The sequence below is a fragment of the Galeopterus variegatus genome, unplaced genomic scaffold (assembly GCF_000696425.1).
Source record: "Galeopterus variegatus unplaced genomic scaffold, G_variegatus-3.0.2 Scaffold18221, whole genome shotgun sequence".
Lineage (NCBI taxonomy): Eukaryota > Metazoa > Chordata > Mammalia > Dermoptera > Cynocephalidae > Galeopterus > Galeopterus variegatus.
In genome coordinates this window covers 1-11,518 of record NW_007744332.1, presented here as the reverse complement: position 1 = coordinate 11,518, position 11,518 = coordinate 1, and the positions used below count along the sequence as shown (strand labels likewise).

The following is an 11,518-nucleotide window of genomic DNA, read 5'->3' as shown; positions in this document are numbered from 1 at the left end:
AATTATGACACTCAGCTTACAGCAGCCTGCCATCTTTTACTTTTGCAGTACTGTGAAGTCATTATTCAAATGTATGTTTTCCTTTTTCAATTTCAGCTTGAGTTAGAGTCTGTCAAGGCCCAGTCTTTGGCAATGACAAAACAAAACCACATGCTGAATGAAAAGATTAAAGAAATGAGTGATTATTCACTACTAAAAGAAGAGAAACTAGAGCTTCAGGCACAAAATAAATTACTTAAACAACAGCTGGAAGAGAGTATAAATGAAAACTTGTATCTCCTAAACCGTATGTCTTTTTTTCTCATGTGCCTGTTTTAGGAATTCATGTTAGGTCAGTATTATAAAACTCTGCTTTGTACCTATAAGGGAGGCTTAAACTGGGAAGATTTTACAAAATTAAGATTCTCAGATTGAAATCGCTTCCTTTTTAACTGCTATCACATACTTTATAGCATTAGTGTGAGAAGAAATATTTTTAAACTCTACAAATATGCCTCTCTGGATGGCATCAGGGCTCCCCTCCTCCTCTGACTGATGGATGGTTGGGTTTGGCCAGTGGGGACACCAGCAAACTCTGGGATGGAGGGAGGTCGAGGTTGTTGTTATCTCCATCCCCACCCCAAACTCCACATACGGTGGCCCTGGACTGGCCACTGCAAGGTCACGTGCCTGCCAGATGGCCTCTTACCAGTGCTTGGCTCCTACACCAGCTCCCTGTCTCCGTTGCTGTGAATTTCTCGCTCCATCAGTCCTTCACACCCAAGGGAACTACAACTAGCCCAGGGAACTACATGTCCTTTGTGGTTACACTATGTAAGTTGTCCCTTAATAAAGAGTCCTTAGAAGCCCGAAATTGAAGAAACTATCTGCTTTCTACCTGGGACCTAACTGCCTCTTAACAGATGCACCGATCAGGTTGGAACTTGAGGCAGTCATCGACTGGTAAATCAGATGGCTCATTCCATGCCTTCTGTGCATGGAAGAGGAGAGAGATAGGCTTTCAAGATAATTTGAGGATTTGAAAGAGTTCTTTTACTTGGAGTAGGACTCCAAGAGAAATAAACTTTATGTTAACATGCATTAAATTCTTTTTTTTTTTTTCCTTTTTGTCTTTTTTCGTGTCCGGCAATGGATCGTAACCCTCAGTGTCGTGCCCGTACCGGACCTGCAACAGGATCGCAACCCTCAGTGTGGCGCCCGCACCTCGCTCAGCCAGTGAGCAGGAACCGGTCTGTATGTGGGATCCGAACCCTTGGCGGGAGCGCCGCCACGCTTCCCAAGCGGCGCACTGTAGCAGTGCACCACCAGGCCGACCCGCATTAAATTCTTTTGTTCTGAAATTTGAGTCAAGATTACTCTTAGTCCACTTAATATAATTAATATAATATTAATTATGTGAGTACAAAGAAAAAGAGCAACAATTTGAAACCTTTTTAGCTGCTTTTGTTAAGTGAAATAAGAAAACTTGAGGTTGATAATGACCAGGAATTTTTATTTTTTTTACCTTCTTTGGCATAGCTCAGCCAGCTCCTGAGCTTATAGTTTTTCAGAAAGAGTTAAAGAAAGCAGAACATGATATAGTGTGTAAGCAGAAGGAGTTCGAAACCCACAGGTGGAGAGACAGCTGCAGAGTGAAGTGAGTACGGCTGTTGCTGTCCCGGTGTGCCAGCCCACCCCTGTAGATGTGCAAACCTGGCACAGGTCACACCAGCATTGGTCAGATTTATTTTAACATAAAAAATTACTCCCCCCCCATATGTTAAAAGGTATCTTTCCTCATGTGAGAAAATTCTCTAGTGATTATATGACTGTATATTCATAAAAGTAATAAAATTGAGAGGAAAGCAAACTCACCTATGCGTACAACTTTCTGAGTGCCCCATAGTACCCACTGTTACCTCTTGAGTCTCATCCTGAGACTGACAGATATTCGCTGTCTTTCTGATTTCTGCCTGCATGTCCTGGAGTAGCTGTTCTTTGATATGACTGGAAAAGATGGTGAAAAACTTGTTTGTGTGTTCTGTTTGTTGTTTTTATAAAGGGACCCTATTGTTTATTGGTTTGAAGCTTCTCAGAATTGGCAAAACAGAGAGAGAGTGTAAGTACAATAAGGAAATTTTTCCTTTGGAAGTGAGCTGTGATTTCCTTTACATTGATTTCTTTTTCTCTGAATCTTCTCAGGTTGAGCATTCTGCACAGCTGAAGGTCCGGATGTTAGATTACGATGCTTCCATAAAGAGGTTAACTGTTCAGGTTGCTGATTTAAAATTGCAACTGAAACAAACTGAGAGACGTTAGAGACATTTTTAACCTATAAATATTTTTGTGTTTGTTTAAAGTTTCCTACACAATGTGGAAATGTAATGATCATCATTTACTGAACACTTACTAATTCTCTTAGTAGGGGAAAAGCTATAGAACTATGTGCCATCTTAGAAGTGAAATTCCCTTTCCATTTCAGGAATACCAGCAGGGTTGTCAGCTAAAGTGACTTGACTTCACAGGTACCCCATGGCTTGGGAGAGCCTCATGTCCCAAATAAGAAGGGCATGGTAGTGACACAGAAGTCCCCAATTTCATCCTAGGCTTTCCTTATTTGTTACCCTGATCGGCTATTCAGTAGTGTTACATATGCCTTGATAGACACACAAATGTATGGGAGAAGCAGGGTGGATTAGCAAAAAGAGCATTGCCGTTGGAATCAGAGGATTGTTTTTGTTTTCGACCCCAATTTTGAAGTTAATTGTTTGACCTTGGGCATGTTACTTTAACTTCCTTGGGCCTCAATTTCCTCATTTGTAATGGGATGATAATACCTACCAGGCCATGGTGAACAAAGATGAAATGAGATGGGTCCCAGTCCAACACCTGGAACATCAAAGACACAGGAAATGGTTCCTGTTGCTGTTTCGTTATTATGTCTTCACTGTGGATTCATACCTGCCCCTTCTTCATAGGAAGGATATTGAAGCTTAGGTACTTTCTTCTTTAGCTGCGTTCAGGCTCATAGAACATGGGTATTACCAGTTCAACCTGTTTCTTCATGCATCTCAGTCCCTGCTTGTACTGTTTCTTGGTCAGTCCCTTTCTATCTGCACTAGTTTTATTTTTATCTCTTTGCTCATTTCTGTCCTTTTCTATTCTTCATTTTCTCTGAACACTTTTGTTTGCCGAACTGCCCATAGCTGAAATCATAGCAGTCTTGTGTCATGCAAAATAGTACAGTGAAGATGGAATCTTCTGCACGCCTATGTTGCCCATCACAAGCTTCTGTCTTGTAGCATCATAGGGAGGCATTGCAGGAGAGGAGCAGGAACGCGCCCTGGCTTTGCACTAGGAAATCCAATGACTTAGGACTAGCTGACTGTGACTCAGCCTCAATGCTGGAGTCCCCCATCTGTGAAATGGGAGCAGTGAGAGTTTCTTGACCACAATGTAGTTGTGAGTGCGGGTCCTCATTCCCTTACCCAAAACTCAGGCCATGCACTGTGGATTTCGCAACTGCCCTGCGAGTTCTGGGCAGCATCATCTAGTGAAACATTAATCATTCTGCAATCAAATGTGTGAATATTCATACTCGGTGGGATAAATAGAGATTACAAATGGATTTACATCAGGTCAAGCATCTGGTTAGGCTTTGCCACCAAATAAATTATGAATAAATTTTCAGTTCTTGGAGCTTTTTGGATTTCAAAATTGTGCATAACAAATTCTGAAATATCATGAGTTACAAAAGAAGATGTATGAAGCTGTAGCTGGTACATATAAGCTCTTAATAAATATTCATAGTTATTTTCCTTACTGTGGCTTCAGAAACTGTTTAATGTGCAAGTTTGTTCTTATCACTTTCTTCTTTCAAAAAAACATTTTCATTTTATTCTCTGCCTTATCCTCTCATTTCTCAAATTTTCTCATAATCTGCAGCCCTAGAAAATGAAGTGTGCTGCAATCCGAAGCAGTCTCCGATCCATTGTTTTGTCAGCAGATGAATAAGTGGCAAACTGGTGCCTCATGACATTAATATAAGAGGGGATTTCATAAACAATCCTCTTGAACAGAAAAAAGTTATGGCAAGTGCAGTGACACCAAGGATCAGACATTATCCAAATGCAGGGATGGCGGGCAGTTCCCCTGATTCTGACCTTGAGTTTGTAGCCAATGCTAAGGCAAGGGTAAAAGAGCTAGAGCAAGAGGCAGAGTGCTTGGAGAAAGCTTTCAGAGATTACCATCGGAGAGTTATTCAGAATCCTGCTAAAAGCCCATTGCCAGGCAAGAGTCCACCATTTCTGCATGTGCGAGGAACTCCCAAAATCATCACCTCCTGTGCCCTGGAAAGAGGTGTTTCTGCAGAGTACCAAGTTGTCCCTGGGCAGCTTCTGGTGGGCACGCTTAAAGAGAAGAGTGAGGCCTCGGAAGCACTGACTGGCAGCGCCAGGTCACAGGGGCACCTCCTCCAGGCACCTCTCCTCCACGCCCCTACCAATAGCCGAAAGAAGCCGGGAAAATGAAGTGTGTCTGGAGGATGAGCTGCTGCATGGGGGGTTGTGGGCTGCACTGGATCTCGGAACCCAGGGTCCTTGCTGGTCCTGTCACTAGAATGAGGGTGCAACCCCTAGAGAATGGGAGGTGGTGGGCATGGCACACAGTGGTCAGCTGGGGGTGGCCACTCCCTGAACCTGCGATCTGGTGAGCAGCAGCATCTCCCCAGGTCGCAGGGTTGCTGTGGGAGTCAGCAAGATAAAGAACATCAAGGTCTAGCATTTGCTTGTCACGCAGAGGTGTTCAGGGAGTAACAATGGCCTTTTCCTTGCTGCTGCTTGCTTTTATACATTGTATTATTACCACTGCAGTTTAATTTAGGTGCTTGAATTGTTAACTTTGTGGATCATACTCTCCTGTTTGCAAGGACAACAGATAAAACTTATTTTCAGACTATTAGAGCTCTTTAGAAACCACGCTGGTATCTCCATGCAATTTGTAATATTCTCGCCCTTAGTTCCTTCTGCCCCTTAGGTCTGGACAGGTCACACATTGCTTCCTCAAGTCCTTGTCCTGACAGAATGTCCCAGCCATCACCTGCTGAGTCTAGGCACAGCCTCTGTCTCCCTCCTGTCTCCAGCCCTCTGGAGCAGAAGGCCGGGTAAGTATCATGTTCTGATCCACTTCAGCTAGTCATGCTACCTATGGTCTCAGCCCTTATTTGTTTGTTTTTTAAGGTGATATTAAAGATCATGTAACTGTATAGAATCTGTAAAATGATGTGTCCTCTTTGGAATTCATCTGAATTACCTGGGGGAAAACAGATAAGGTTCCAATTTGTATCATTGAAATAAATTCTAAAGTGATAGTGGGTTCTAGAGTACAATTGTTGAAGCAGGATGGAGTGGACATTTTTAGAAACTAGCCCGGTGGGTCGCCTGTGCTGTGATTTGAATCACAGGCGGACTCCCGCCCATCCCTGTGTACACAACAGGAAATTCTGACTCCTCAGTTCTGGGTCAAGCCTGGGCATCTGCATGTTTATATAGTTCTCCTATACAGAGTTGAAAACTGCCACATATGCCTCTCATGGTCATAAAGCATACACACACACACACACACACACACACACTATATGTATACTATAAAAAAAAAATATATATATATATAGTACTTGCCTTGTGATAAAGCCAGAAGGAAAGATGAGACACACTGAGACACCAAGTGAGGACACTCTGGTACATACTCAGTCTTGAAGTATTGCATCGTGCTGATGGTGTGTGTTGTTTTTCTCAAAAAAGTTTTTGTGGTTATAGAAAAAACTAAACTCCTAGACAAAACATTCAGAGTGCAGCATTGCTCTTTTTTAACAGTGGTAGCACCTGCCTGACAGTGTGGGGTGGTTCCCAGGAGTGACTGAATGGGTGTGGTGAGCGCTCAGCACGCTGGAGCTGCTCTTCATAAACAGAAGAAAAACGAATTCTGTATAGCATTTTCTTAAGTTATAAAAGGCTTTTTGTCAACCTGTGCTCTTGGGTTTTATGTTATTAAAACTTCATTCATGAATTAAAATTCCTCCAATCCAGTCTTTCTCAGAGACAGACTGAAATTGAAGACAAAAGTGAATTTTCAAATTTGGACAAGCAAGCTTTCAAGGATAATGAGGAATTCGCATCATCTTGAAATATAAGTTCTGGTTTTTATAAGTTGAAAATGTAGAAAGCTTAGTTTTGGTGAAACCTATCCATTGATGTAAAAAGCAAAGCAGTTACGAATTTGTACATTTTTATTTTGTGATAAGATTAGAAGTACAAACATAGTGCCTCTTTTTATCACAGATTTTCAGAGTTGCATTTGAGCTCCCTTTATAAAAATTTCAGGATAACTAATCTTTTAAAAGTTAGAGCTAAGCCAATAAACGAATCCTTAATTTACCAAGTTTGGGATTACCTCAGATTTTCCTTAATTAACTAATTAATTATTTTTTTCTGGAATATGAAGGTGTTATTTTTCTTAATATTGATTCTGTTGGCCATCTCACTGAAAGAATGGAGGTGAATGAATACTAAGAGTCCAGAAACTGGTGGGCATCCTGGCTTTGGCCATGCCTTAGGCTGTTTCACCTGGTAGCCCAGTTTGTAAGTATAAAATAAAGATGTAGAGGCCAGCATCTCTAAGGCTCATTCCAGCTTCATGAATCTCTGTATATAACCTACGGTTTACCCTTGTAAACTTCGTCAAATCTGAAAGTATAATATTTTGAACAGTTAAATGAGAGGGCTTAGTAAGTTTTGTGAAGTCTTTTTAACCTGCCAGTTAAAAAGATTTTGTTAAATCATCGAAATTTAAATAGAATTCACATGATTATCAACAAGCCAAGTGAATTCTCTGTCACTGGATTGATTTTCCTTTTTTTTTTTTTTGTGGCTGACCAGTACAGGGATCCAAACCTGTCGCATGTGACCTTATGGTTATAAGGCTGTGCTCTGATCAACTGAGCTAACCGGCCAGCCCTCAGATTGATTTTCCTGTTGGCTAATGAATCCAATTTTGTAAACAAATTTAACTCGTTAAAGTGTAAGACCACTCTGAGAAGCGAATATGTCAGCAAGTGATTTGGTTGAGAACTTCCAGGTGCCTAGAAAGAAAGGGCTCACTCAGTTGCTTGGCTGCAGCTCCCCTGCTCCCCCACTAGTTACTCCATGCTGCACTGCCCTCCCTCCTGTTGTCATGAGGAAAGACTCATGGGATGATTGTTTGCACCTCGTGTAGGTGCAGGGAGCATGCAGAGGCTATTTGAAGTTGAAGAGCTTCATCCCATTGGAGTTATGCCACACGTGTACAAGGCCACCGCTGCACCCCCCAGACCCATCTCATATCATTACTCAAGTAAGTTTTTTGATTTTTAGTGGACAGTGTGGCGTCACACTGAATGCCAGTCTGTATGCTCCATAAATTCTTTCATGTATCACTGAAGGACTTTTGGTAAGTGGAAGTCATTCAAAGTCTTGGGGTTGGGGTGTTACTGTGAATGCCATTTCTGTACTAACTTCCAATGTGAACACGTAAAGACAGTGCTGAGGAAAAACTGAAGGAAAGACTTCTCATTTAGTCTTCCCAGGCCAGTTGCTTTTTAAAATAACTCTTTAATTGTTCAGAGTCTGACAGAGCAATTATACGTTTTCCAAGGAGTCTTCTGCAAAACCGTTCCACAGGAACTTTATCATCTTGGGAAGTCATGGTGAAAATTTGAAAAAATGGTTAACTCCCATTATACACTTTTAATATGATTGTAACATTTTACTTCTCTTTCTATCTACTTGCTTGCTTTGTGTCTTAAGAAATTAGGCCAGAAAACCTTTATATTGCAGTCTTCAGAAAAGCTGTCGACACTGAGTTAACTCATCACTGGGGAGGACTGGTCATGAGACTTCTCTTGTCTGGCCCACTCTTTCCTCTTCTCCAGATTACCCGCTTCCCTCACTGGCAGTGGGGGAAGAAGTAGGGAGAGCTGCAAGGAGATTTATGCTTTGTCCAGTGCTCAGCCCACAGACAGGTCCTTTTCTCCTCAGACCAAAGTGGTTAATTCTCAGACTTGCAAGGAAATCTCTCAACTAAAGCAACCTCTTAGTCCCTCCCAAACATTGAGAAAACATCATCCTGCGAACATATCCAAAGCCTGTTGTTAGCAGTTTCTTGGCTTAAGTTTTCTCAGGAATATGAAGGGTTACTGGAAAAAGCAAAAGACTTTTGAGAGGGTGGATGTTGCTGATTCTAGAGTCAATCTTCTTTGGAAAGCAGTCAGCAAGATTCGATCGGGAGCCTTCTTTCTGCCAGGCACTTCCTTAGAGCCTAGGAATATATCAGTGAACTAAACTAAGCCCTTGCCTCCCTGGAGCTTCTGGTGGGGGAGTCACTCAGTCAGCAAGCTGGCCCCAGGGATGGGGATTGGGGGGATGACGGCACCTGCTGCAGCTACGGGAGAGTGAGTATGACAGGTAGCCACTCAGCTCAGCCTGAGTGAGGGGATAAACAGAACAGTGGGCTAAGGGAAGTCAGCTGAGGAGCCAGGCACTCTGCTGCTGAGATGAAATGTAGATTACAATAATAGCTTTTAATAATGGCTTTTAAAATAATTATTAAGCAGCTTGGTTTAGGTCTTCAAGAAATTCTCTTGTATTCATCATTTCACCTCCTCTTCTGGGCACAAAGGGGAATGAGAAGCGGTGAAATTTGGTGTCTTTGCACTGCCCATGAACATGCTTCTTTTTTTACTTTTGTGTCCACAGAGGTTTCTATGTGCCACCCCAATGCTACAGAATATACCCTGAAACAGAGAAGTAGCCCCCCTTTTAAAAATAATTAATTTATTTTTATGCGGCGGGGAGGGGGTGGCTGGCCAGTATGAGGATGCAAATCCTTGACCTTGGTGTTATCAGGACCATGTTTTATTTATTTTTTTAAAGCCCCCCCCTTTTAAATTGGCACCCAAACAACATTGCCCTTCTGAGATTGTTATTCCACATAAGAAAGCGATACTGTTTAGGAGTAGCCCTCCTTCCACCAGCAGAGAAGAGGTTGCATTTCTGCCTGCAGAAATGATGAACTGCCTCCTCTGATAGAGACAGAGCAAAAAGATTTGAAGTCCTCTGGCGAACCTATGAATTTTTCTGCTGATTAGCATTGCTTGGGTTAAAAAAAAAATTGGTTATGGGCCAGAGCTGGAAGAGAAAGGTCAGCATAATCAACTGCAGGATTCAGATGTAATTAAACCTTTGAGGTATAGGGACCTGTGCCAAAAGCTAGCGGGAACAGACAGTAATTAAAACATGGGTCTTGCCCGGAAGGCATAGAAGCAGAAAAACAAGTACATGTGGTTTCTGACAAAGTAGTCACAGGACACTGTGAGTTCAGTGTTGGAGTGCTCTCTTGCAACTTCTGGCTTAGGCAGCCTCCACAGATGAAGTGGTGTTTGAGTCTCCAACAGCATTTTGAGTTTTGTGGGAGATGTGGGAGGAAGGGAGCACCTCAGGCAAAGGAGACACAGCAAGGGCACAGAGCTGTAGTCAGGTGTCCGCAAGTGGGTTGGTACAGATGAGTAGTGCAGGTGTAAAGTTGGTGTTGATGCAGGAAATGAGCCTGGAGGGGAAAAGGCAGATTGACAGAGCCATGGATTTGGCTTCTGCAGAGATGTTGCACAGCAAATCCACATCTTCCCTTCAGGGAAACCCTGGTGCTGATGCCGACGGGTTGCTGGAAGGTGGAGACTGACATCAGGGGGAGCACTGACTCAGTTATTTCAGTGGTACAGAGAAATGGCAAAAAGGAGCCTCCTTGCACCAATAGCATGAGGAGCTCAAATCTGCAAGCCCTTGTGGCCGAGTGGATGTGGGATAGAAAGAGCATAATTAAAGGGCCAGCATGGTCACATCAGGGATGAAGCCAGTGCCGTGGGATTTCCACCTGCCGATGGCAGGGAACCCATGAGAAACGTGAGGCTAGGGAGAGAGTGCAGGATTAGAGGAAAAGATGTAGGAGTGATTGGTACAGAGGCGATCGCCAAAACCCCAGGAAGGGTTGTGAACAGCCTGGAGGAAGTGGGGAATGAACGGAGAGGTGGCCAGCAGTCGGGGAGGGCAGTGGTTCTGTTCTGTTTGGGGTAGGAGACATGACTATCTTTCAGGGAGTAAAAAAGTGTTATAAAACTGCTGTGTACATAAGTAGGGGCCACTGGTTCAGTCATGCTCCTAAAGTAGGTGAGGGATCATCGTAAGCACATACAAGAGACAGAAATGCAGGGTTTGCCTTGGAAAGGAGGGAGGATGTGGACAAAGAGGACGTAAAAATGTGATGTGGAGGGAGGACAGTTGGAGTCGTTCTTGGTGAAGGTGACTTGTGTTCGTCTCAGTGAAGTAAAAGGTGGGGCGTGCTGCTCGGAGTGGGGCTAGGGGCTTGAAGATGAAGATGCACAGCAGCTTGGAGCAGTGTGCAGACTCACCTCCCCTTACCATCAGGCACTCTTGCATCTCACCTCGGGCCCTGCAAACCTGTCCTGCTTTCGCTTGCAGAACCTGATGCTGGAACCTACTCACTCTTATTTTCTGTCCCATTACGTATAGATCAGAAACAAATTGGTGAACAAAGGGAAGAAGAAAAAATATGGGAAGAGCAAATGAAAGAACAAAGGCAGATAGAAGAAGGAAGGCAGACGGACCGGCTAGAGGCTTTAGAAAAGGAATGAAGAGAACTGGAAAAACTGCATCAAGAAAAAGTAAGAAGTTCTACTGCTTCATAGGCCAGGACTTGAGTCAGTGATGTCTTGGGATAATTTAAAGGTGTCCCTAGCCTCTCTTTGTGTCTCAGGCAGTGAGAAAGGCTGCATAGAATATGCAGCTTTATGAGTCTCTTAATGAAGGATCAATCGTGAGAACACTTTTAAGTGCTTTCTCCTCTGACCTTTAAAACAAGCCCGTACAGGAGTGAAGGTAGCCTGTGCTTTGATGTAGAACTTCACTTTGTAAAAGGGTTTAAAGAAGAGGCTTCTGAAGCCAGCTAGCTGGGATGAGAACCACCCAGGGGAGAGTTGGGTGCCAGTCCATGGTGGCCTCCAGGGGCACACACTGCTGCCTGCTTTCCTCTAGTTCTCTTCTTCTACGTCATGATTCTCATCCTAGACACGTGGACTACTTTGGCCACCTAACGTGCCTGGTAAATCTCGCTTAATATTCCATACGAATGTTCTTTGGACTCCTGGTTAATTTGGCTCTAAAGCACAAGACACTTTAGGCAAATTAGTCTCTTCCTTCATTGAGATGACATGTGTGTCTCCCTTTGATAGTGTCAACAACTTCTATAATAAAAAAAAAATCTCTGGCATGTAGGTTGTATTTAAAGAATTGGGATTATATATCACTGAGTTTTTTAAACATGTAAGTTTTAAAAATGTATTTGTGTATTTCCTATTTCAGCACCAATCTGTTTTATTTTTATTTTTTTTAATTTTTATTTTGTCAATATACAATGTATATGATTATTATGG

General features: G+C 42.9%; 1 pseudogene; it reads left to right on the top strand.

The window, feature by feature from the left end:
- Nucleotides 1-1,518: 1,518 nt before the first annotated feature.
- LOC103582862 lies at nt 1,519-10,750 on the top strand (annotated as a pseudogene).
- The last annotated feature ends 768 nt before the right edge of the window (nt 10,751-11,518 follow it).